General features: G+C 40.9%; 1 protein-coding gene and 1 long non-coding RNA gene across 2 annotated transcripts in view; one reads left to right on the plus strand and one right to left on the minus strand.

Annotated features, from left to right (window-relative positions):
• tmem9b (TMEM9 domain family, member B) overlaps positions 1–247 on the minus strand; it is a 49960-nt gene extending 49713 nt beyond the window's left edge. Inside the window, exon 1 of the mRNA XM_072272586.1 lies at positions 159–247. The gene's annotated coding sequence lies outside the window, so the exon portion shown is untranslated. The remainder of the gene's footprint in view (positions 1–158) is intronic.
• The window catches only part of LOC140205204 (uncharacterized), a 35309-nt gene that overhangs the window by 865 nt on the left and 7928 nt on the right, over positions 1–26516 (plus strand). The window contains exon 2 of the long non-coding RNA XR_011887777.1: positions 9196–9312. This is a non-coding gene — a long non-coding RNA (uncharacterized lncRNA). The remainder of the gene's footprint in view (positions 1–9195; positions 9313–26516) is intronic.

Consider the following 26516-nt stretch of genomic DNA (forward strand, 5'->3'; position numbering starts at 1 on the left):
GTTGTTGCGATTTCTCGGATCTTGAGGTCGAGAATGATTGTTTCTACTCAATACGTGCGTCGAAGTAAGGATGATAACGGTAATGTTAGATTCATCGATTAGTCCAAAAACCTGCGGATTTTGTTTTATAAGGGCGATTTCTGCCGGGTCTTTCATACCTTCTACGTTGATTTTCTGCTGATCCGAGAATGAACGCGCTCTGTTGAGGAACTGTGTACTCAAATTGAGTTATCTTGTTGAGACTGACGATAAATCCCTTTAAAACATGGAGCTTCGTTTGTTCTCTTTTTAACAAGCATAAAACACGCAGAAGAGTTTCGAAAGGTGGGGAGAAAATTGAGGGTTGGCGAAGTTACGAGTATGATGAATGCGTGTTTGGTAGCTAAGAGTTAAATGAGATTTGAAAATTTAATTTCATGTACAAAGAAAGTTATTTTATATTAGGTAGGAAATTTAAGACTGTTGCTCCTGAACCTGCGTGTTTTTACAGTAGAACAAAAGCAAGAACATTTTTCAAAAACTAATATATAGGAGTTGGAGACCATGTTATATCGGGTATCAGATTAGTAGGATCTACAGTCTTTTATTATGCTCTGAAATCTAACATAAAATATTTTATAGCCTTTATCATTCCTTTCAATGATAGATTTTACTCTTAAGGTTCTTGTACACTTTTGTCAATTTATGCAGTTCTCTGCTAGGCCACTTGATGGCCTTTTGGAGATGTTTTCCATTTGCAGTAATTCATAATTTCCAAATCATTAATTCTTTTTGATATACAGAAAGGACTATTTTAGTTCTGATTAAATAAAGACATTTCATTAGGTTCTCCGTCAATCAAACATTTTTTGCAATATTCACCTCTTCCTCCTGTTTTTAAAAACATCTAGAGGCATTTCTCTAGTCAAATTTCAGAACAATTTCATGTTACTGTTAATTATACTGATTGTTACGTTTTGTAACTCCAGAACTTAAAACTAATTCAAAGGAAAACAAGAGAGCCAAGAGATGCGAATTTTAGTTTGCTTTCTACTTAAAGGGATGCACACGTATAAGACTTGGTGACATGCTGATGTATGGCATTTACGTACTTCTAAAATAACCCACAATGCATTATGTAAACAATAATACTTAACATATTTACAATATTACTTAAATATTACTGAAATATTAGCTACACAACATTTCTCCCTGCTTATGTATAAATTCCAACTCAAAGCATCTCAACTATATTCTCAATACATGAGATAAAACAGCTACTGTATAGGCATCACACATCAAAGTTGCTGGTGAACACAGCAGGCCAGGCAGCATCTCTAGGAAGAGGTACAGTTGACGTTTCGGGCCAAGACCCTTCATCAGGACCCTTCGTCATGAGTCCTGACGAAGGGTCTCGGCCCGAAACGTTGACTGTACCTCTTCCTAGAGATGTTGCCTGGCCTGCTGCGTTCACCAGCAACTTTGATGTGTGTTGCCTGAATTTCCAGCATCTGCAGAATTCCTCGTGTTTACTGTATAGGCATCCACAGTATAGTAAATAATAATTTGTCCCATTCAGACCTAAAGGTTTAATCGCTGTGGAAAATTTCTTGCTCTTGTGGGATAAAGTTTTTCTTTATTGGGGTGGGGGCTCTCTGCTTGGCAGGTGAGACTTGTGGCTGTGAAACAATCTCAGGTTCTGGGGCCGCCTCCGTGGTGGTTGTGTATGCATTGAGTCTGATACTTCAGGAAGCAGTCCTGACAGGACTGGACACCTTTCTTCTGGATGTGTTAGCATCCTGAAAAGTGCATGCCTGGACAATGTATCATAATATGATAGTACAATGCCTGATGTCACCGTTTCCTTTACATTTTGGCAAGCCACTTCACACTGCTTTGTCCATTGCCACTTCTTCCCGATCTACAGTAATGAGTTCAAGCGGTGGAGCACAGTAGCCAGGTTTGGCAGGAACCTGTTATAGTAATTGACAAATCCTAAAAAGGACTGTAACTATGACATATCCTTTGGCCTTGGAGCATCTCCACTGCTTGAATTTTCTCAGCACACTTGTGTAGTTCTTCTGTGTCAGCAGTGCAACCACAGTAAGTGATGCTTGCTTTAAGTAACTCACACTTGTTGCATTGTGCTCTGAGCCCATAATATTCTAATTTTTTTAACATCATATTGAGATTTTGAAGATGTTCCTTGTCATCCTTATCAGTAACAATAATGTAATCCAGGTGACACTGGGTGCCTAGGCAGCCTTGCAGCACCTGGTCCATAGCTTTCTGCCAGAGTGCAGGGGCAGATGCTACTCCAAACATAAGCCTATGATAGTGATTAAGCTCTTCGTGAGTTTTATGGTGAGAAATACTGTAGTTTGGATGCTTCTTCCATCTCCTTCTGTAGATAGGCCTCAGCTAAGTCCAGTTTGCTGTAGTGTTTCCCTCTAGAAAGGTTTGCAACGGTGACCTCCAGCCAGGGCAGAGGGTATCAATCTGCTTTCATTACTGGATTGATGGTAACCTTAAAAATCACCACAGATCCTGACAGACCAATTGTTGTTGGCTTCAGGGACTACTGGCATTGCCCATGGGCCACACTCAACCTTGGAAAGGATTCCTTCAGGCTCGATGCGAACTGACTCACTGGGTACATTATCATGGATGGTATAAAGAACCAGAAAGGCTTTGTAAAACTTGGTTGTGGCATTTTTATTTAACACCATTTTACACTTGATATGTTTGAGTTTGCTAATGCTACCCGCAAATGCTGCTGTGGCATCATCCATTACCTTTCTTAGTTCACTTTCAGTTGAGTCTATTGCAGGGGATGTGTCATGCAAATTGTGGGTGGATCTCCAATCACGTTTTAGTTGGCTCAGCCAGTCATGGCCCCACAATGCTGACCCTCCTGTTTTTACCTCACACAAGCTCACTGTGTTGCCCTTAAGGGTCTACGCTTTAAATGATTTGTTTCTAACTATCTTCTAGTTAAAGTTAAAGGTTGATAACTATGTTACAGTATAACAAAGGTAAATTCATTGTCTATGGTATATCGCAGCATGTGATGACATCACCGGTTTCGCCACGTCTTATGTGTAACCTCCAGTTCGGAGAAGGTGTGAAGGTGGGTGCCATGCGTGTGGCATGATCGTGAAGAGCTCTGTTTCTACCCACAAAGAAACATTATAGAAACAACGCCATAAGTTCATAAGAATGTATTTGAAGTAAAAATATTAACATGGTTTCTGTTAAGGGAAGGGGTTTGGGTGGCGCGCATGCCGGCTTTTCAATTTCAAATGCAGGGTGGGCTCGAGCCCGGCAGTGGTTTGACGTGACCCCCTCGCCCGCTACTCAGGGTGGCTGGAGACAATCGCTAAAAGAAGAGAGCACACGTGGTCTCCAGAATGAAACAGATGCTGTATATGTTTGTATCTTTTTATCAACAGTTTTCACCATACGATGTTAATGTGGAAGAGTGAACAGTAAATGGTTAACCTTACTACGACTCTGTCTTCATTGGCTCCGGTTTAACTTGGTGTTTAGTCAGAGTTTCAACACACTGTACGAGAACACTACACTCACTGTGGCTTGTTAGTTGTTGTATTTCACAGTTACGAATGTCATTCCCACAGGAATTATCTTTTCTCTGGTATAAATCCTTAGTTGGATATCTTCAGGCTTTAGTTCAGTATCTTTTGAAATGCCATTCAAACTCATTTTGTGGAATGACCAAAATAGCTGAGCTAGTGTCCAATTCTATTTTCATTAATTTGCCACTCACGTCTGGTGTAAGCCATATTGCTTGCTTATTATTAGTTCACACACTCTAAGTCTCAACACTACCCAGGCTTGTGTCACCTACATCAGATTTTTCATCAACAGCATGTAGATTAATGCTCTTTTTGACATTGGAACTTGACATTTTATCTTTTTCTTTTTCTCTTCCCTGTGCAATCCATTTATTTTTGTCTGTGTGACAAGCTCTTTGCATGTGTCCTACTTATTACGCTTTCTGTAAATTTTGGCTTTAAATCTGAATTGTTCTAGTGAGCCCTTGCCACAACGGTAACACAATTTGTCTGGCCAGGCTGGTTTCTATTTAGATGCTGCAATTTGCTTCATGCTGACTTTCATTCCTGACTGCAACTCAGTTGTGTCCCTGTCTGCTGTTTCCATGGATACAGCAATTTCAACTGATCTTTTAAATTTTAAGCAACACTCACAACATGCTGGAGGAACCCAGCAGGTCGGGCAGCATCCGTGGAAACGGTGAGTCGACATTTCGGGCCAGAACCCTTCGTCAGTACTGAAGAGAGAAGGGGCAGAGGCCCTATAAAGAAGGTGGGGGAGGGTGGGAAGGAGAAGGCTGGCAGGTTCCCAGGAAGGAGACGTGGCTGTGGTAGCGGGTCTGGGTCAGGATCTGGTTGAAGAGTCGGAGAGAGGCGGAGATCACAGAGGGGAGGCAGTGAGAGAGGGTTTCACTGAACTCCCGTCAAAGAGGTGATTTAAACTTCAGGGTAGGCATACCTGAAAGAGACTTTGCAGCGGAGTAGCGAATCGTAAACACAAAATAATCTGCAGATGCTGGGATCAAAGCAACACTCACAACATGCTGGAGGAACTCAGTAAGTCGGGCTGCATCCGTGGAAACGATGAGTCGATGTTTTGGGCTGGAACTCTTCATCGGGACTGAAGAGGGAAGGGGCAGAGGACCTATAAAGGTGGGGGAGGGTGGGAAGGAGAAGGCTGATAGGAAGGAGACGTGGCTGTGGTACTGGGTCTGGGTCAGGATCTGGTCAAAGAGTTGGAGACTCTGCCCCTTCCCTCCTCAGTCCTGACGAAGGGTTCTGGCCCAAAACATCGACTCATCGTTTCCACGGCTGCTGCCCGACCTGCTGAGTTCCTCCAGTGTGTTGTGAGTGTTGCTTTGATCCCAGCATCTGCAGATTATTTTGTGTTTACTTTTAAATTTTAAGTTCTGCTTCAGTTAGGAGCCATTTTTGAATGCTTAATTTGTAATTCCACAGACTAAATGATCTCTCAGTGCATCATTTAGCCCAGTACCAAACTGATAATGCTCAGACAATCTCTTCAATTCGCCCATGTATGCCCATTCTGGGAGATCGTTTTGCTGAACACCTACGCTCTGTCCGCCAGAGAAAGCAGGATCTCCCAGTGGCCACATATTTTAATTCCACATCCCATTCCCATTCTGATGTGTCTATCCATAGCCTCCTCTACTGTAAAGATGAAGCCACACTCAGGTTGGAGGAACAACACCTTATATTCCGTCTGGGTAGCCTCCAACCTGATGGCATGAACATTGACTTCTCAAACTTCCACTAATGCCCCACCTCCCCCTCGTACCCCATCTGTTATTTATTTATTTATATACACGCATTCTTTCTCTCGCTCTCCTTTTTCTCCCTCTGTCCTTCTCACTATACCCCTTGCCCATCCTCTGGGTTTTTCCCCCCTCCCCCTTCTCCTTCTCCCTGGGTCTCCTGTCCCATGATCCTCTCATATCCCTCTTGCCAATCACCTGTCCAGCTCTTGGCTCCATCCCTCCCCCTCCTGTCTTCTCCTATCATTTTGGATCTCCCCCTCCCCCTCCCACTTTCAAATCTCTTACTAGCTCTTCCTTCAGTTAGTCCTGACGAAGGGTCTCGGCCCAAAATGTCGACTGTACCTCTTCCTAGAGATGCTGCCTGGCCTGCTGCGTTCACCAGCAACTTTGATGTGTGTTGCACAAGCAATAACCTCAGTTTGTTTTTCTATAGCCATCTTAAAAGTAGTTTATGTGCAGTAATTTGTAGAAATAAAATCTTCATAATATATCCTACTCCGTGTGAGTGATCCCTTTTGTTCTATCACACCCCTCAGTGCCCTACTGCTCACAGTATAAGGCCGACTGTCTTTGGTCCTCCAAAAGTGCAATGCCTTGCATTTGTCTGCATTAAATTCCATCTGCCATTTTTCAGCCCATTTTTCTGGCTCGTTTATATCCTCCTGCTGCAAACTTTGATAGTCTTCCTCATTGTCCACTGCATTCCCATTCTTGGTGTCATCTGCAAATTTGCTGATCCGGTTAAACACTATATATATAAAAAACAACAACAGACCCAGCACTGATCCCTGCAGCACTTCACTAGTCATATGCCTCCAGTCAGAGAGATAACTATCTACTACCACTCTCTGGTTTCTCCCACAAAGCCAATGTCTAATCCAATTTACTACCTCATCTTGAATGCCAAGCAACTGAACCTTCTTGAACAACCTCCCATGGGGGAACCTTGTCAAGTGCCTTGTTGAAGTCCATGTAGACAACATCATCTGCCTTGCCTTCATCACCTTTCCTGGCAACTTCCTCAAAAACCTCTATAAAATTGATTAGACATGGTCTGTCTATCTAAAATCTGTTCCTGCCTATCCAAGTTCTTGTATATCCGGTCCCGTAGAATACCTTACAATAACTTTCTCACTACTGATGTCAGGCTCACCAGCCTATAGTTTCCTGGTTTATTCCTATAGCCTTTCTTAAAACAGTGGAACAATATTAGCTATCATCCATTCCTCCGGTACCTCACTGGTTGCTAAGGGCCCCTGCAATTTCCACACTTGCCTTGCATAGGGTCCAAGGGAGCACCTTCAAGAAACTCATTAAAATGTGTCCAGCTTTATGTTTTCAAATTTTTGAGATTCCTCTATGGTGTGCAACCTCTCTTCTATTGAAGCACTCAGTGACCACTTTATTAGGTACACCTGTACACATACTCGTTAATGCAAATATCAAATTGGCCAATCACTCAATGCATAAGAGCATGCAGACATGTTCAAGAGGTTCAGTTGTTCAAACCAAACATCAGAATGGGGGAGAAATGTGATCTAAGTGACTTCGACCATGGAATAATTGTTGGTGCTAGACGGTGTGGTTTAAGTATCTCAGAAGCAGCTGATCGCCTGGGATTTTCACACACTAGAGAAGGGGTTCCCAACCTTCTTTATGCTGTGGACCGCTGCCATTAACTGAGGGGTTCGCGGACCCCAGGTTGAGATCCTCTGCTCTAGTTTTCAGAGAATAGTGTGGAAAAACAAAACAATTCCAGTGAACAGTGAGTGAAAAAACCTTGTTGATGAGAGATCAGAGGAGAATGGCCAAACTGGCTCAGGCTGACAGTAACTCAAATAACCACGCATTACAATACTGGTGTGCAGAACAGCATCTCTGAATGCAAAACACATCGAACTTAAAAATGGATGGGCTACAGCAGCAGAAGACTATAAACATACACTTGGTGCCTACTTTATTAGTTACAAGAGGTATTTACTAAGGTGGCCGCTGAGTTTGAGTATCTCCACCAATCCTCCAGCTTTTTAAACCTCTTCTTAAGCTTCTACAGCTTCCATACCAGCTGAATGGAACATGTAGCTGATAATACTTTCTAGACACCAACCATTCTATATTGAATATTTTGCAAATCTTTAATTATATTAGACATTTTAATTATAAATTGTTAACATCCTTAAATAAGCAATATTTTATTAATCAGGTATTGTTTCTGATAATAAATTTTACAGACAAGTCACGAATGACTTTTTAAGAGCAATAGTTGGAGCCACACTGTGATTGCCGCCTGCTCCTATGTTAGTTATGACAATGTAATGCCCATTATCCCTGGTTGCTATGACAACTGTACTTGAACGTCTTTCTTTATCATTTTCCTTCAAACAAAGTAATCAACCTTTTAAGTTTTGCTGTGCGAGATGCTTAACAATGAAACTTAACTGCTCTCCGCCCCCCCACCCACTTTTATTCTGCTTTCCTTCGTGATGAAATTATGATTGTGATACTGTATCAAAAGTGTAGTTTCTGTTACGCCAATGTGTGTGTGTCCCCTGTTTAGAGGCCAGCAAACTTTTCACTGTGGTGGAAATCATACTTTAACCTATTGCTGTCCTCAAATGATGTGCATACATCAATCAGAAAGCGAGTTAAAGCACATGGAAAGCTATTGAATACACAAAGAGAAAATCTGCAGATGCTGGAAATCCAAGCAACCCACACAAAGTGCTGGACGAACTCAGCAGGCCAGGCAGCATCTGTGGAAAAGAGTAAACAGTTTGTTTTTCGGGCTAAGACCCTGCATCAAGACCTGAACATTTTGTGAAATATTGAATAAGTGTAGACTATGCTCAACTGCAAGGAATTTAAATATCAGTTTAACTGTGGTTAAATATCAGTTAAACTACACTGAAGCTGAATTTTATTCAAAGTCTGAGTTTCTTTAAAGAAAAAGCTTATGTATCAATTTGAACTTCATTTATCATTTGGTGTCTCATGGTCTGCCCAAAGGCATAGTGTGAAATTGTCACAATTGTACATTTAGGCTGCAAAATAGTGTCAAAATGGAGGAGAATCTTGTGGTGAGACAATTGAGTGAAATTTGCTCATTAACACGGTGGACCTGGAATTTGGTGAGTGCTGCTGATCGCCAGCATTCACTTCTGAGGTTCACAGAAGTATGTGACTGTATTGTGGTGGTAAGACCTCTTACAATTTAATTGGGTTACATGAGTGAGCTTCCTTAGTCCAACTTTATCCCCAACCCTTCACCACGAAACTGAGAAATACTTGGCAAAGCCATGGCCCTAGCTTTGCTGTTTTATGAGATTTTACAATACATCTGAATTTCCCTGATCCGGATATGTTCAGAAATTATTAAAGTGAAACGGCTTAAATGTCTAAACTGTAATAAATAATCAGCCTACACATTTAGCACACTTTTAAATAATTGTAAAGGCTACTGCAAACATCATAATTAAGAAGTAACTAAATATTCTTCCTTGCCCGTAATTTCCATTTATTTAGATGGATTTGTTAGATGTTAATATGAATTATCTGCAAACCTCTGTCGGTGAATAATAGCTGATACTGATCTAGGAACACTGCATACTAATCTTACTAATGATGGATCATATTAAGCCTGTCGCTTTCACATCTCAAAGTAACATTCCAGAAAAATAGTTATGATATGGCTGAACCAGTTTGATGTTTGAATCTGAAATTTCTAACATGAAAAATTATATTCTTTTCTATACCATCAGTCAGCTATCCATTAATTGTGATCTTAATGTAAAGGATGATTTGATTCAATTGCCCATGAGTTCTGGGAATATCATAAATGATGAATTTTCCACTATTGATTCCAGAATGATATGCCTTCCCTAAGAAGTGTGCTGCTTCATCTGGATTCTGATGCAAATGAACTTCAATCTACACAGAGATGAAAGCAGGGGCACAAAAGGCAAGACCATAAAGAGTAAAATGTGAGTACAGGATGCCATTAAAATAAGGGCTTAGTTCAATGCCAAGATACATTCAATTTGAAGTGATTTCAATAAGATAAATTAATGCTCAGTATTTTAGTTTTCAGTACTAAAATTTTATGATGTAGTACAATGTATAGTACTTAACATTTATCTGAACACTAGTTATTAGTATTTGTAGTCTTATTGACAAAATTCTATTTATTTCTGTTTCCTTGAGTTAACTCATTCAAAACATCTTTAGCAATCAAGATTTTATTTTTGGTTTGTCTTCTATCATTCCTTGGACAAAGAAGACAGATCTACTAATCACATGGGTGGTGATTTCAATAGTTTGATCCAGCAACAGTCAAGGAATAGCGATGGTGTTACAAGAATTGCTTCATTGATACAGGTTTATCTGATATACCTTAAGAAGCCTTACAAATTTATTGCAAAACATTTTGTGAACAATGTGCATTGGAATCATGGTCCACCAATGATGCAGAGGGTAAAGAAGATTCCTTGTGTGGTCCTGGACCAATGTGAATAACCCTAACTCTGAATAGATTTCACAATCTATGGCCTCAGTATTATTTGTTTACTTATTTGTGATTATTATTGTATTTGCATAGTTTGTCTGTTTTTGCATGTTGTTTGTCAATCTTTGTGTTTAATTTTTCATTTATTATTGTGTACTTTGTTCTACTATGAATGTCAGCAAGAAAATTTATCTCAATGTATTATATGGTGACATATACATACTGCGATAATAATTTTATTAAGAACTTTGTACTTCAAAATATATTGTGCAATTTGAAATACCTTTTTCTAGAGGTTTACCTTTAGGACCATGTTTGATTATTTAGAGACAGAGAATTACTGATAGGTTGAACCAAACAACAGGAATTCTGCAGATGCTGGAAATTCAAGCAACACACATCAAAGTTGCTGGTGAACGCAGCAGGCCAGGCAGCATCTGTAGGAAGAGGTGCAGTCGACGTTTCAGGCCGAGACCCTTCGTCAGGACTCAGGACCCTATATATATAGGATATATATCCATAGATCATGACACCAAGGCTACAAACCTGTTTCCGTTTAGAATAATTGCCAGAAAGGGAGAAGGCACTGGCTGGATAACAGATTTTTGACAGGAGACTTCAATTAGAAACCATAGAAACCATAGAAAAACTACAGCACAGAAACAGACCTTTTGGCCTTTCTTGGCTGTGCTGAACCATTTTCTGCCTAGTCCCACTGACCTGCACACGGACCATATCCCTCCATACACCTCCCATCCATGTATCTGTCCAATTTATTCTTAAATGTTAAAAAAGAACCCACATTTACCACCTCGTCTGGCAGCTCATTCCACACTCCCACCACTCTCTGTGTGAAGAAGCCCCCCGCAATGTTCCCTTTAAACTTTTCCCCCCTCACCCTTAACCCATGTCCTCTGGTTTTTTTCTCCCCTTGCCTCAGTGAAAAAAGCCTGCTTGCATTCACTCTATCTATACCCATCATAATTTTGTATACCTCTATCAAATCTCCCCTCATTCTTCTAAGCTCCAGGAAATAAAGTCCTAACCTATTCAACCTTTCTCTGTAACTGATTTTCTCAAGTCCCGGCAACATCCTTGTAAACCTTCTCTGCACTCTTTCAACCTTATTAATATCCTTCCTGTAATTTGGTGACCAAAACTGAACACAGTACTCCAGATTCAGCCTCACCAATGCCTTATACAACCTCATCATAACATTCCAGCTCTTATACTCAATACCTTGATTGAGAAAGGCCAATGTACCAAAAGCTCTCTTTACGTCCCTATCTACCTGTGATGCCACTTTTAGGGAATTTTGTATCTGTATTCCCAGATCCCTCTGTTCTACTGCACTCCTCAGTGCCTTACCATTTACCCTGTATGTTCTACCTTGGTTTGTCCTTCCAAAGTGCAATACCTCACACTTGTCTGTATTAAACTCCATCTGCCATTTTTCAGCCCATTTTTCCAGCTGGTCCAAATCCCTCTGCAAGCTTTGAAAACCTTCCTCACTATCTACTACACCTCCAATCTTTGTATCATCAGCAAACTTGCTGATCCAATTTACCACATTATCATCCAGATCATTGATATAGATGACAAATAACAATGGACCCAGCACTGATCCCTGTGGCACACCACTAGTCACAGGCCTCCACTCTGAGGAGCAATCCTCTACTACCACTCTTTGGCTTCTTCCATTGAGCCAATGTCTAATCCAATTCTCTTGATATTTAAAAAAAAATCTATTCATTCTGTGCAGGATGTCAGGTAAACAATCTGATAATTTGGAGTCAATGGAAAGATCAAAAAAGATGGCAACAAAAATGAGCTGGGTGATTTCAGTAAAAAAATATAGAAAGTGACACTGTGTTTTCATATAATGTCGTTAACAGTATGTGCTGGCTGGCTGAAAGGCAACAGCAGGTTTGAAGGACCATAATGTAAATGTTCTCTTTGTGAAAGAGGGTTGTAGATTTGTGTTCCAGAGTCTCTGCCTCAGGGTGTTCCAGTAAAACTGGCAATTCATTGGAGGACAGATCAATGTTTTGTTTTAGCAACCAGTAAGCCTGATGCCAACACTGTAATCTGCAGCCATGATGCCAGCAGGCAGAATTTAGATGGAGCCATGTGAACTTCACACAACAGCAGTCAGAGCTTTCACTGCAGCACCTGGGTATTATGTAGTTGCTGCTTGCATAATGGAAACTATGACATTGGCCAAAGCATGTGGTTTCGCAAGTGTGCTCCAAATTGACCAGCACATCTGTGCTAGAATAGATAGACCCTGCGGAATATTTCGTTTTGGGTTGTGAACAACAAATATACCCTTTAAGGTATTACCTCTTTAAATAGTAATTTTGTATAACTGCAGTGTCAGACTTCAAGATGAAAGGTCCCGTGTTCGAATCCAGCCGGCTCCCCTGCACGCTTGCCATCGTGCTGGGTTACGAGCTGGTGATCTCTTTGGAAACTCAGCCAGCAGAAGGCAATGGCAAACCACTGTTGTAACTTGCTTCGTATGCGGTTCCCCACTACGTCAGAGAGACGTGGAGGGAAATCGTCCGCTAACCGGAGAAACTCCGGATGCAACGTACCTTTCCTTTCCTTGTTACTAACTGAGCTGCACAACAACCATAAAATGCTGCAGAAGTAGTTCATGAAGACCCCTTAAATAAATACACATTTTATTTTGCTTGTTTTGTTTTATTTCTAATAGTCTGTACCATCTCTAATGGATTTTACTAGAGGTCAAGAATCCATTGAACCCATGCATATGTTTTCAGACTCCTTAAAATTTCTGGCAGACCTGACAATGCACCAAGAAGTTTGACATGCATAACCAAAATGCTCACTTGATTTCTCTACAGCAAAAGGCAACCTAGTTTCCTGAGAAGATGGTAATCGTACTCTGGCTGCTGGCCACACATGATGGGTGCCTTGTAGCTCTCAGTTTCAGTTTCTGTCCTGGCCTCTGCACCAGTAGGTGTAATAGTACCTGTAAGTGTAAAATCAAGTAAGGCTGAAGAGGTGATGAAACAAATGGCTACTGCCAGGAAAAGCTCTCAAAGGGCAAATGATTGTCTCTACAGAAAATGGAGTTTGCTCTGAACATTAAATTGGAGGCAAATTTGATAAAGGAGCTCAGGGATGGGGAAAAAATTAGGCAACACAAACAAGGGAGAAATTATCCTGAGAAAACAAGGTACAAAGGCTTTGGAGTAGGAGACCATGTCAAATGAGTTGTTCAAAGTTGTTTTGATAGAAAGCTGTTTCTGAAGGGAGTAATTTCCAAGGCCCAACAAGAACAAATAAGGAAGGGGTAAATCTCTTCTTAGCCAGTTTTTAATGCAGTTTGCAGTTTGCTTTTATGTGGTTGTCACTCAGCTTGATTTCTTGGCCTTCAATCATTGTGACTAATGTGCAAAATTGAATAATAATCAACATCAACACTTTGGTAGGCCTTCCATAAAAGCACAATCCTGCTGATCAAGTAAATTTAAATGCCAATCACAATTATGCAGCTTTCCAAATTTGTTTTTAAAGGCTTTGTTTTAAGTGGAACAGCTTGACATACACTACCATTATTCTTTGCACCATTTATAGTTCTCTAAAGCCTGTATATAGGTCATTTATAATAGGAACACAGTGAGTTACATACAAGTAAATATTTGTCAATTTGTAAATATAATACATTGAAATCACAAGCAGTTTATTTTAGATCAGATCAGCACTCACTTTAAACAATTGAAGACCATGGTTTAAAATGTACACGCATAACTTCTTTTGATTTCACCATCTGTTGTCTCCTGATGCATTCCATGAAATAAAATGTGCATGATTGGTGAGACCGCGTCTAGAGTATTGGTGAAGGATATTGCTGTATTGCGAAGCAATTCAGAGAGGGTTTACTAGATTTAATGTTTTAAAAGTTGAGGTGACTTATGAGGAAAGGTTGGGCAAACTGGACTTGTGTCAACCAGCGTTTAGAAAAAGGAAATGAGAATTGATTGAAGCCAATAAGATCTTGAGGATCCTTGAGAGGGTGCAAGTGGAGAGGACACTTCCTCTTGCAGAAAAATCCAGAACTAGAAGTCACTGTTTACAAACTAAGGAGTCACCTCTTTATAGCATGAGATGAGATGACGGTATTTTATCTCTGAGTATCTTGAGTCCTTGGAACTCAAAGAGCAGTGAAACAGAATCTTTGAATATTTGTAAGACAGAGATGGGTAGATACATGCATGAAGTGAATGGTTACCATTAAAAGGGGAGATTTCAGATTTGTAGTAACAGTCACATCACCATTACTCCCATTAAGTGCAGACTTGAAAGGGAAAGTCACATAACTTTGCCTTTAATATGCATCGTCCTTCATTTTTAAAAAAATGTGCATTGGCAGGCTTCCTACAAATCAAAGTAAATTTATTATCAAAGTACATACCTATCACAATATATAACCCTGAGGTTTATTTTCTTGTGGGCATTCACAGTAAATACAAGAAACACAATAGAATCAATGAAAGACCACATCCAAAAGGACAAACAACCAAATACAAAAATAAAAAAGTAATAATAATAAAATAATAAGCAATAAATATCAAGAACGTGAGATGAAGAGTACTTGAAAGTGAGTCCATAGGTTGTTCAGGGATAGGGTGAGTGACATTGAGTGAAATTATCCCTTCTGGATCAAGAGCATGATGGTTGAGGGGTAATAACTGTTCCTGAACCTGGTGGTGTGGGTCCTGAGGCTTCTGCGTCATGTTCCTGATGGCACCGGTAAGAAAAAAAGCATGTTCAGTCTGGATGTTGGGGGTCCTTGATGCTAGATGCTGCTTTCCTGTGACAACGCTCTGTGTATATGTGCTGAGTAGTTGAGAGGGCTTTACCTGTGATGGACAGGGCTGTAACCACCACTTTTTGTAGGATTTTTCAAGGCATTTACATGGTGCAGCTAGGACAGATTCTCAGAAATTATAAAACCAAGGCATTTGAAGTTTCTGATCCTCTCCACCTCTGATCCCCTGATAAGGACTGGCTCATGGACCTCCGGTTTTCTCCTCCTGTAGTAAATAACCATCTACTAGGTCTTGCTGACATTGATTGAGAGGATGTTGTTGTGGCACCACTCAGCCAGATTTTCAATCTCCCTCCTTACACACAACATCCGTGCATTATCAGTTCTTCATTACCAACAGGACTTGCTACATCTGTGTTAGCAGTTCTTCATTTCTAACAGGACCTTTTGCTAATTAGTACAAGTAGACATACAGACACCATCTGCTTCTCATCTGGCTATCCTCAGGATTTTGTTAACCCTTAATTCTCAGGCTTAACTTTCATCCACAATCACCAATCTCTCAAAGGACTTCATCGCAGTGGATGTAAGTGTTACTGGATGATTGTCGTTAAGGCACTTCTTCTTAGGCACTGGTATAATGGAAGCCTGCCTGAAGCGGGTGGATACCTTCCACTGCCGAAGCAAGTGGTTAAAGATATCGGTGAACTCCTCACCCAGCTGATCCACACAGCTCTTTAGTACTCGGCCAGGTATCCCGCCTGGGCTGGATGCTTTCCGTGGGTTTGCCCTCCTGAAGGATGCTGTCACATCGTCGTCAGAGTCTGAAATCACAGGATCGTCAGGAATATACTGCGGAAAAATGTGATGCCATCCACTTTGCTTCTGATAACAGAAAAGCAGAATACTTGCTAAGTGAACAGTTGAGCTGTGTTGATTTTCAGAAGGGTCAAGGTTTACATGTATACAGTCACTGAAGCCAACATGCCTAAGCAGCAACCAATTAGGAAGGTAAGTGGAATGTTGGCTTTTATTGCAAGACGGTTTGATTACTGGAGGAAGGAATTTTATTGTAATTGAGCAGGGTGTTGATGAGACTGCAGCTGGAGTGTTATATTCAGATTTGATCCTTATCTAAGAAACGATGTACTTGCCACAGAGGGTGTGCAGGAACTGGTCATTTATTATTTCTGTGTAGGGTTTCTTCAATAGTCTTCTACGTTATTTGCAGTTATATTAGAGACACTCTGCTAGCAACTGGAGAAAGTTATACTTCACAGCTTTATTCAAACTAAATCAATTTTGAGACACTCAATCATGGGGTGATCAGTCTTGATCAGACATGGGATACCCAGTGTTTTCCAAATCTCACACCTAGGGTCTCTCCTTGCAAACATTGATCCTAAGATCTCATGCAAGGATTTGATAAGGAGTTAAACTCTGTTTCTGGAAACCGTCTCCAATCAATTTCTTCTTTTCTCCTCCATTGGGACTGTTCCACCTTGTCAGTTTGGTCCAGGTTTGACACATTTCATTCACAGTTATCCCATTGCTGTTGTGCTGTTAGTAGTTACAGCTTCACCTTCATTTGCCTATTAACCAATATATAGCATCTTAGTTTTTGATAGTGAACCAATTGAATTAAGCTGAGCGTGGAAATGATTACTTCTGACAGATAGTACAAGGATCCTTTCTCTTCTTGGGTCTCATGGCGTCATCACTGTCCTAACCCAAGTTCTTGCGGTCCCTATTATCATAGTAACAGGCAACTCTTCTGCCTGTTGTTGATGCCCTAGATGTCTTTGGAGATACAAGACCATAGGATAGAGGAGCAGAATTAGGCTATTTAGCCCATCAAGTCCGCTGTACCATTCAATCATGCTGATATTTTAGAGTGGACCTATTGTTCAGGTTCCGAGTCATGGAGATACAACATAAAAACAGGCCCTATAGCCCACTGGGTCTGTTCCAACCACCAACCTCCCGTTTACATCAATTCCTGTTTTAGAAATCTCCCATCTGGTCATATCTTCTTGAGCCAATTTCATTACCACAGCCTAAATAAATGTGAGGATCGTGCAACCCTTATCTCAAGCTCTTTTGCTCCCAGTCTTATGTTATATTGTCTTTACAGAATTTTAATTGCCATGAGTGGCTTTTTAAAACAATACCCAATTCAGAACTCTGATCCTGGAAATAAACATTTTCTTCAATTAAATGTGATCACTATCCAGTTTATACTTCACTGACTATTAACAACCTTTGTATTTTGTGACTTACACATGTCTGTTAAACTTAATCAACTGTCCTTTCTATTCTATGATGGCTGTTTTTGGCTACCAAAATCTGTCAGTGATTCTACTTCAGTGGTCATAAAGACATAAATTGCTTTGGAATGTCCTGCGGATATGGAAGGCAAGCTATAGATGCAGATTCTTTTCCTTAAAAAGTGAAAAGATATTTCCTTGGCATCTTGGTTAACTCCCAAAAAGATATTTTACTAAAAATGTGTCAATCCTCTTTTCTACTAAATATGAAAATCTAATTCATCCTGTGCAGGAGCATCATTAAGCTTTGGGTTATTTCACAAATGAACACATCTTGGCATTGCATTATTTTCGTTAGACTCTGGTAAAAATAGTTACCAATGCCAAATTGTTCTGAACTGAGTGTGAAATGATGTAAACCGACTCCACAAAGCCATCCCATTTCAATTTTTTCTGCTGTCAACCACAGACCTAATAGGCATTAGTTCAGATTTTTAAGTAGCTTCTTAGTTATGCCGTTCTCGTAATATTTAGTGCAGAGAGCAGGTATTGCTGAAGTCAAATTTGCCTTGTCCAATAATGCAAACCCACCCAAAGGTGCAGATAATTTCACCTTCAGGTATTTATAATCTATGACACAATACATCTGGGGTCACAAGTATTTTCAGTTTTGTATTTCCAGACACATGTCCCAGGTAAATAACTGTAGTTATTAAATGGTAGTGGATGCCGTATGCATTAATATTGCTCCTGACTTTCAAGCAAGTCATTACATTAATGAATGAAAATGAATTAAACCAACCAATTTGTTACTCCTGTAAAATAACTTTAATTCACTTCCAGAATCCTTTGATTTTACAGACCAGAGATTAAAACATAGCACTGTTTGAACAGATTTGTTTTTTTTTAAACATAATCTAACTGAATTACAGAATTACAGAAATATTACTTCCAAGAACAGTTAACATAGAAAAGATGTTTTATTTTTCTATACAAAATAAAATCACACGACAATAGCAGGTACAAAGAAGAGATATATACACAAAATACATTTTTCAAATGGCTAGAAAAGACTAACATTAAAAATACAAAAAATAATAAACATTAATCTGCAGCTTGGGTAATAGTTGCACACTGCCATTGACTCTTACATTGTTTGGATTTGGGCTGATTTATGTAGGGGAACTCTCTTGAACCATAATCGTATTTACTGCAAGCAAAAATGTGACTAACTATGATTTCAAATGCATTCTATAGATTTATTTGGTGTTATAATTAAAATAAAGGAAAAGTTGTCACAGAACCTATTCTGCTCAAAGACCACTTATCCAATACCTTCTCTTCTAGCTCAGCATATCAAACTGAAAAACCATACAGTCATCCCCCAAGTGATAGTAGATGCACTGCATAATCAGTGCAAAGAGCAAAATTCTGTATTTTCTTCATGTTGCCATATCAGTATAATTTCGACTGGACCATCTGCTATGAATTTGACTTATCACAAGTGATAAGGATAATTTAAGCGGAGCCTCAGATTTGTACCCCTATCCCGTATCTCAGCTCAAAAGCAACAAGACCTCAGGAGCCAATGGTATCCCTGCTGAAATCCTATGCTGTGGTAAAGAGCTTCAATAGCAAATCCCTTATCTATCATCATATCTGGCAAGAGGAGGACATACTAGGTGACCTCAGATGTTATAAATGTGACTTCCTTCAAGAATGCAGACTGGTTGTGGTAATTACAGATGAGTCTCCCTGCTGTCGGTTACAGGGGAAGTCACCATCAGGCTCCCTGAATCCCAGTGTGAGTTCCATCCACCCACTGGCACAGTCAACATATCGCCACTGCATAACAAGCTCTCTCATGTGAAGAGATTACCAGGCAAGAAAAATTATTCAAGGAATTTCTCAAAACTCCTTGAAGAAATTAATCATTCCCACTGATGTGTGGGAATCTGGCACATGACTACTTACGAATATTCAGGATGGTATTGAGAAACTTGAGACCACATAGCCCTGGCCGTGCATTGAATGAATGCAGCACTTGACCAGCTATTCACCTGCTCAGCCCGTCATCCACCTCCTGCCCAACAGTGGAAGAGTCTGAAGTTCCTGTTTTGGCCTCATTAGCCAAGTCAGGACCCACAAAACTCGAATAGAAGCAATTCATCCTCAATCCTGACAGACTGCCAAAGAAGATTTACTAAACTGATTGATGTGTAGGTACAAATATACAGGTACAAAACATGAACACAGGTACAACACTGTTTCTACTAGGGCTGAATATCAGAATAATGGACAAAAGTAAATGCTGGATTCATTTTCAAAGATGTTAATTACATTTTACAAATGCATGAATAACAGAAGTAATACACTGATGTAGTGTAACCTGCTTTTCCATTACATGTGGTCAATTTATGTAGTCCATTTAACCTTTGCTAAATCACCATTTTCAATGCTCACGTTTTTGGCCATAGAAGTGTCATGGCTCCCAATTCTCAGGGTAGAATTAATGATGAATAATTGATAACAAAGCAACTGGTAGTTTATCTTAAAGAGACAACAACTGTTTTGAATAGTGTTTAAATTAGCACCAGGAGTTGTATGGCACAGAAACGGTCCTTCAGCCCATCACATTTATGCCAAACTTTTGCCCATTTAAACTAATCCCAATTCCCATTTCTATACCTACCTCGCCTATTTATGTATCTTCTAAATGCCTTATAAAAACACAGTAATTATAGATATAAATCACTCTGTTAAGAGCACACCTCTCAGATCCACCTTAAAACTCCTTCCTCCCACCTTAAACCTGTGCTTTCTTGTTTTTAAATACCCCCACCATGGGAAAAATGATTTTCTACAGTATCTATGCTTCTCATGTTTTATTGACTTCGCTCAGATCACCCCTCAGCCTCCTTCACTCCAGGAAAAATAAGCCCAGCCTACTCATTCTCTCTCCATAATGGAAGTCCTCCAATCTAAGCAACATCCTAGAGAATCTCCTGTGCTTCCTCTCCAGTGAAATCACATCCTTTCTGTAGTGTAGTGACCACACTCTGTAACCATTAATTACACCTCACAAAAAGTATTACAGTAACAAGTAAAAAAACAACAAAATGGACTGTGGTGATTTCATTGCTTTCAGACTGGTAGAGTTCTGGTCACCATATTACAGAAGACGTGATGCACTAGAAAAGGAGATTTAAGTGGATGTTGTGATGATGAGAAAATTTTAACTGGGGGAAATCATGTTTAGGCTGTAGGTCTTCTCTTTGAAACAGAGGACACTGGGAGAAACTTAACTGAGATGTATAAAATTATGAACACCCTGGGTAGAATAACAAGGAAGGTCATATTCCTGTAACTAAGGAATCAAAGACCAGGGACTTGGGTGACACGAGAGACTACAGACGCTGGAATATGGAGCAGCAAACAATTTGCTGGGTCGAGCAGCATCTGTGAGAGGAAAGAAATTGTTGACATTTTGGGAGTTTCAAAACATTGATACTTAATTTTAAAATAGTTGGTAAAAGGATTATAGTGGAGATGAGGAAAGTATTTACACCCAGAGTGTGATTGAGGTCTGCAATTCACTGACTGAAACAAATCACCAACAATGTGTTAAACAGTGTTGCAAGGTGCTATTGAGGAGCCATCACCTGCAAGTCCCCAGATCAAGTGCAGGAATTGAGATTGGGATGGGTAGCTCTTTTTGACTTACTTAGAGACAATGGCCTCCCTTTCCATGGTTTTATGGTTATGCTGAGTATACCCCCATTATATTGAATAATAGGCTATATTTTCATTGCTTATGTCATGCTGTATCACCATGAAAGTGCTTTGGATGCAGAGGAGTGCAATACTCTTGTTTTGTGTTCTCAATATACAAGGAGAGACCCACTGCTTTCCTGTCACCAGAATAACAGGAGAGGATGCAGTGGATGGGGTGGGAGGACGGTGATGGGGATACCTCCTAACACTCACATCACTTCAAAGAATGGCAATGTGAGGGCTCAGAATAGTTGGTTATTCATGAGGGAGAGGCACCAGACACCCTCGGGCTGAGTCCGGCATGAATTATAGGAAATCTATGATGGAGGGGTTCATGCACAATACTTCCTGACAGCATTTTGAAGAGTAGCGCAATTGGGATGTTTTTGGATGAACAGGCTGATACAGAAGAAGATGATGAGGAGCATGAAGGTGTCCATCACTAAGCTTTCATAGGAGATTGTGTGGAGCCAGGAGACCTTGTCTTCCATTCTGTGCATTCTCTTGGAGGTTTTAGCAACTTACTGCTCTTACTGCTTCAGATAGAAATATAGACACATAACACCTGTTTCTCATTCCTCCAACTTTAGGTTTAGTCTCTGCCACAGAGGAACAGCTCAAAGCTCTGAAGGAACAGCCATATATGACTATGGAACAGCTTGATATCCTCAGTAAACAAAGTAGTGCAACCTATGAGCAGATTTGACACAGGGATGTGAGCAGATTGGAACAGCTCACAGTTCCCCAGATGAAATATGTTGAACATCAGCTGGATGTCCTCTTCAAATAGACACTGCATACAAGATAATTGTTCTCCTGCATGCAATGTGTGAGCAGATCACTCTCCTACTCATGTTGCTATGTGGCAAATGTGAACTCATCTCTCGCACTCAGGAGCAGAGACACAAATCTCTCCATTACGCACAGCCATTCGGTGCGAATGCCGTCTTCCTCAGATTGCACAGAAAATTAAGCAGTGAGGACAGCAGGGCCCCATTACCAGTGACTCACAATGTGTTGAACCAGGTCATCTCCTGGTCTGAAAAGATGGCCTGCTACCCATTTGAGTGCCCCACTTCACCTTCCTCTTACTCTTATGCTGGTTGTCTTCTAGGTGTACTTCCTCGGGGTCATTTGGCTACCCTTTTTCAGCACACTAAAGTCTCTGCACCTGCTGGGGGCAGTGGAATCTCCTCTTTAGTGGATGCATGGTACTCTCCACAACTGTGAAAAACCACGGAACTGCAAGCCATTAACAATTTGGCCTGGTGAAATAATGTAGAGAGAAAACCCGACTGAATAAAAACAAAAACCAAAGTGGGCAAACAAAGAACGACAGCTGGCTAGGGCAGAGGGTAATATTGTGACTCAAGAAATTCCTGATTTAATTGGGAAGAGAAAAACTTATGTGGATTATGATGGCCTGGTTGAAGGGCAAATGTGTCAGAGTCATAGAACCCTTTGGCCTATCTAGTCTTTGCTGACCAGCGCCCTTCATTTCCCTCCGACCCATATACAGTACCTATCAAAAGTTCTTCTAAATACTGTAATCGAACCACCACTTGGACTAGCAGCTTGTTCCACACACTCACCATCCACTGAGTGAAGTTCCCCTCATGTTCCCCTTACCTTTCACCATCAACCTATCTCTAGCTGTAGTCTCACCCAGCCTCAGTGAAAAAAGCCTGCTTGCATTTACCCTATCAATACCCCTTAGTTTTGTATACCTCTATCAAATCTCCTCTCAATCTTCTACACATTCCAGGGAATAAAGTTTTAACCTATTCAACCTTTCTCTGTAACACAGGTCCTCGCATCCCAGCAACATCTGGAATTTTCTCTGCACTCTTTAAATCATCTTTACATATTTTCTGCATGTAGGTAACCAAAATGCACATGATACTCCAGATTAAGCCTCACCAACGTTTTATACAATTTCAACATAATATTGCAACTCCGGTACTTAATACATTAATTTATGGCCAATGTGATAAAAGCTTTCTTCACAACACTATCTACCAGTGATGCCACTTTCAAGGAATGATACATCTGTATTCCCAGATCTCTCTGTTCTACTACACACATCAGTGCCTTACCACTCACCATGTAAGACCTACCCTGGTTGGTCCTCCCAAAGTGCAACACCTCACACTTGTTGGCATGAAGTTCCACCTGCTATTTTTCTGCCCATCTTTCTAGATCCTGCTGCAAAGATCCTTGCTCTCCACTATACCCTCAAAGTTGATGTCATCTGCAAATTTGCTGATCCAGTTTACCATATTATAATCCAAATCATTGATATAGATAACAAGCACCAACAGACCCAGCATCGATCTCTGTGGCTTTCCACCAGTCAAAGGCATCCAGTCAGAGAGACAACCGTCAACTACTGTTCACTGGCTTCTCCCGCAGAGCCAGTCTCTAATCCAATTCTCCGCCTCCATCTTGAATGCCAAGCAACTGAACCTTCTTGACCAACTACCCATGCGGGACCTTGTCAAAGGCCTTGTTAAATAAAGTCCATGAACATCCCTTGCCTTCTTCAACTTGGTAATTTCCTCAAGAAACACTATAAAATTGATCAGACATGACCTTCCACACACTAAGACATGTTGACCATCCCTACCAGTCCCCATCTATCTAAATACTTATATCCGGTCTCTTGGAATATTCTCCAATAACTTTCCCACAAATTAAGTCAGGCACCTAGCCTCTAATTTCATGGCTTATTCTTAGAGCCTTTCTTAAACAACGGAACAACATTAGTTATCCTCCGATCTTTCGGCACCTTGCCTGTGGCTAAGGATTTTTAAATATCTCTGCTAGGCCCCTGCACTTTCTGCTCTAGCCTCCCACAGGGTCTGAGGGAACACCTGTCAGTCCTGGGGATATATGCATCCTAATCTGACTGAAGACAGCAAACACTTCTTCCTCTATAATCTGTATAAGGTCCATGACTCTCTCCTGAGCAAATAGCTGCAAAAAAAATCCATTTAAAATCTCTCCCATCTCTTTCAACTCCATGCATAGATTTACACCCTGATCTTCCAGAGGACCAATTTTGACTCTTGCAATCCTTTTGCTCTTAATATATCTGCAAAAGCCTTTAGCATTCTCCTTCAACTTGTCTGCTAGATATTTTCTTTTAGCCCTCCTGATTGCTTCAAGTGTTCTTTTGAATTTCCTACACACAAGTACCTCATTTGTTCCTATCTGCTATACACCTTTTTTTTAGGCAACACACAAAAAATGCTGGAGGAACTCAGCAGGCCAGGCAGCATCTGTGGAAAAGAGTAAACAGTCGATGTTTCAGGCCTAAACACTTCATCAGGTCCCTTTATCAGTCTGATAAAGAGTCTCGGCCCGAAACGTCGACTGTTTATCCTTTTCCATAGATGCTCCCTGGCCTGCCAAGTTCCTCCAGCATTTTGTATGTTGCTTGGATTTTCAGCATCTACAGATTTCCTTATCCTTTTTCTTAACTAGGGTCTCAATATCTCTTGAAAACCAATGTCCCCTAAATTTGTTATCCTTGCCTTTTATTCTGATAGGAACATACAAACTCTGTTCTCTCAAAATTTCACTTTTGAAGGACTCCCATTTACGAAGTACACCTTTGCCAGAAAACAATCTGCCCCAATTGACACTTGCCAGATCTTTCTTGGTACCATTAAACTTAGCCTCGCTCCAATTTAGAATCTCACCCAGAGTAATAGACCCAAGAGATCTAGTATCACACTCTCTCTAGTTGGGACCTCTGTGTACTGATAAGGAAACTATCCTGAACACATTTGACAAACACTTTCCCATCCTGCCATTTTACATTATGGGGTCCCAATCAATGCATGGAAAATTTAAAATCACCTACTTTCACAACCTTAGGTTTCTTGCAACAATCTGCGATGTCTCTACAAATTTACTCCTCTAAATCCCATGGACTGTTGGATAGTCTATGGTACAATCCCAATAACGTGATCATACATTTCTCATTTTTCATTTCTAACCATAAAGCCTCACTAGAGCTCTCCAGTCTATCCTTACTGAGCACTGTCATGACGTTTTCCCTTACAAGTAATGCCGCCCTCTATCTTTAATCCCTCCCACTCTGTCACATCTAAAACAATGGAACCCTGTAACATTGAGCTGCTAATCCTGCTCCTCCTGCGACCAAGTTTCACTAATGGCTACAATGTCATGATGCTGATCCATGCCCTAAGCTCATCTGCCTTTTCTGCAATACTTCTTGCATTGAAGTATACACAGCTCAGAACATTAGTCCCACCAATCTCAATCTTTATACCTGACTTTGTATGTAGGCTTAACAACATTATTCTCCACAACCACTCCACTATCTGTTCTGGTGCTGTGGTTCCCACCATCCTGCAATTCTAGCTTAACCCCTCCCCCACAAGTGCAGCACTTGCAAACGTTCACTGTAGGATATTAGACCCCTCCAGTTCAGGTGCAGACGGTCCTTTCTATACAGGTCCAACCTTCTCTGGGAGAGAGACCAGCGATCCAAAAATCTGAAGCCCTCTCTCCCGCACCATCTCCATGTGTTAAAATGTATGATCTTCCTATTTCTGCCCTCAGCATGTGGCATGGATAGCAATGCTGAGATCACAACCCTAGGGGTCCTGTCCTTTAACATGGCACCTAATTCCCCGAACTCACTTTGCAGGACCTCGTCACCCCTCCTACCATGTCATTGGTACCAATGTGGACCATAACCTCTGGTTGCTCACCTTCCCAACTTAAGAGTGCTGTGGACTCAATCCAAGATGTCCCTGGCCCTGACACCCATTAGGCAGCATACTGTGCAGGAAACAGGTCCTCATCTATAGAATCTCCTTTCTGTTCCCCTAACCAATGAATCCCCAATTGTTACAGCTCACTTTGTCTCACCCCTTCCTCCGAGCCACAGAACCAGACTCAGTGCCAGAGACCTAACCACTGTGGCCGCCTTCTGCTAGGTCATTCCACCTACCCCCCTTCCCCACACCAACACAGTATCCAAAGCGCTATACCTGTTGTTCAGGAAGTACCACAGGGGTGCTCTGTACTGGGTGCCTATCCCCTTACCCCTCCTGCAGGTCACTCATTTACCTGTGGGTGTGACTACCTCCCTGCATGTCCTGTCTATCAGCCCCTCGGCCTCACAAATGATCCAGAGTTCATCCAGCTCCAGCTCCAACTCCATAACGCTGTCTGTTAGAAACTGCAGCAGATGCACTTCTTGCAGGTGTAGTTGAAAGGGATGCCGGAGGTCTCCCTGCCTTTCCACATCCTACAGGAGGAGATTCCACTATCCTTCCTGGCATCCACACTGCTCTAAAGTGTGCAATAAGAAAGAAATAAAGAATAGATAAATGATTTTAAAACTCTACTTACAGCCTATTCCTCCCCTCACTGAAGCCTTAATGAGCCAAAGTCCCAACTCCCCATTCTAACACTGGCCCACTCACACAATGGCCGCTCCACTTAAACCTAACTTATTTTTATTGGACCTAATTATGCACAATCCAATGTCTTCTCGGAAACTGTGACATGCAAAATGTGCCAAATAGCCCGCTCTCTTTTTTTAAACTCACTCTCCTTCAACGTAATGCAATGTCTCCTCAGGAAATGTGGCGTGCAAAATGTGCCAACTAACCCCACTCGCTTCTTTTAAATTCTCTCCCTTTCTACGCAATCCAATTTCTCCTCAGAAACTGTGCCGCACAAAATGCTTTCTTGAATACGGGCAATGGACTAGGTAGCAATTATTATACTTGCATCAAAGGATTGGATTTTCAAACTAATTATTCTAATTATCCATTACATTACCTCTCCTCTCCAAGA

The sequence above is a fragment of the Mobula birostris genome, chromosome 11 (assembly GCF_030028105.1).
Source record: "Mobula birostris isolate sMobBir1 chromosome 11, sMobBir1.hap1, whole genome shotgun sequence".
Lineage (NCBI taxonomy): Eukaryota > Metazoa > Chordata > Chondrichthyes > Myliobatiformes > Myliobatidae > Mobula > Mobula birostris.